This window comes from Habropoda laboriosa, unplaced genomic scaffold (genome assembly GCF_001263275.1).
Source record: "Habropoda laboriosa isolate 0110345459 unplaced genomic scaffold, ASM126327v1 scaffold175, whole genome shotgun sequence".
Lineage (NCBI taxonomy): Eukaryota > Metazoa > Arthropoda > Insecta > Hymenoptera > Apidae > Habropoda > Habropoda laboriosa.
The window spans coordinates 574,860-576,029 of NW_017100347.1; positions in this window are offsets into that span (position 1 = coordinate 574,860).

Consider the following 1,170-nt stretch of genomic DNA (forward strand, 5'->3'; position numbering starts at 1 on the left):
TAAGTACTCAAAAATAAATCATTGATTTATACTTTTTCTTCAAATCTTTAAAAACTTATTAAAAATATTACACTGTACTTTATTTTTTTATTGTGTTCTAACAAAAGAGATGTATACATACATTTTAAAATAGTACGTGTGTATAAGAAAAAGATAATTTGAAATACATGTATAAATATTTCCTCCACGCAGTCCGTACGTTCGTGTCTGATAAAGTCACTCTTTTCGTCTACAGACGACAAATTTCTCGATGGTTTCTCTCCTTCGTACGGAATAGGCAAAGATAGTAAAACTTTTACCTCAAGTTATTTTTCGCAGGCTCAACCGAGGCTGTGGCGTTGCCGGTCGGTACGATATCAGTCGCCAATAAAATACCGACTGCAACGTAGAAAGTAAACTTGCAGCGTTGTTGATGAGGAAGGCAGTATCGATGCGGTGAGTTGTCTCTTCGATCTGAATTAAACGCGATGCGTTGATTTATGCTTAATAATTAACAAGATTCGCGGATTCTAGGTTTAATGATTAAAATTTTAACACTGAAATAAAGATTAAGTAGAAGTTGAAGTTAAATAACTTAAATTTATTTTAACAATAAAAACAAAACTAAAGAAATACAATTAAAATACGTTCGAATAAAAACGACTAAAACTGGGGCTTAAACTAGAGAACAGAGCTCGTGACAATTTAGATTTAAAACAATTATAATTCAAATATGAACGGACGCTGGACCGTATGAATTATCTCAAAGTCTGAACTCGAGTGAGCGCGTGCTACTCAGAAAAACATACGTGGACCACCTCGTATAACGGAAAAACAATTGAAGGATGATTAGTGAACAAGAGAATAATGTTTGAGCTTTTTATATAGGTGCTTTCGGAGATTTATGCGCACATGCACTACGTCTGTCATTTTAACATAGAAATTACAATTTAACAGTAGGCTAAGGTTATCCTATGTTACAATAGGTACGAACTATATTTAAATATAAAGTAAAATTACGATTATGATTACATTTAGTTCACTATGAGTATGTATATGGTAAGTGCGTTACAATTAGAGGGGGAGGATTCGCATGAAAACCCGCAGAGTGTAGATTTCTTGGCTGGTTTGCATGAGTCGCGGGAGCGTGGAATATAAAATAGAAAATTTATATTTATAAAATTTACATTT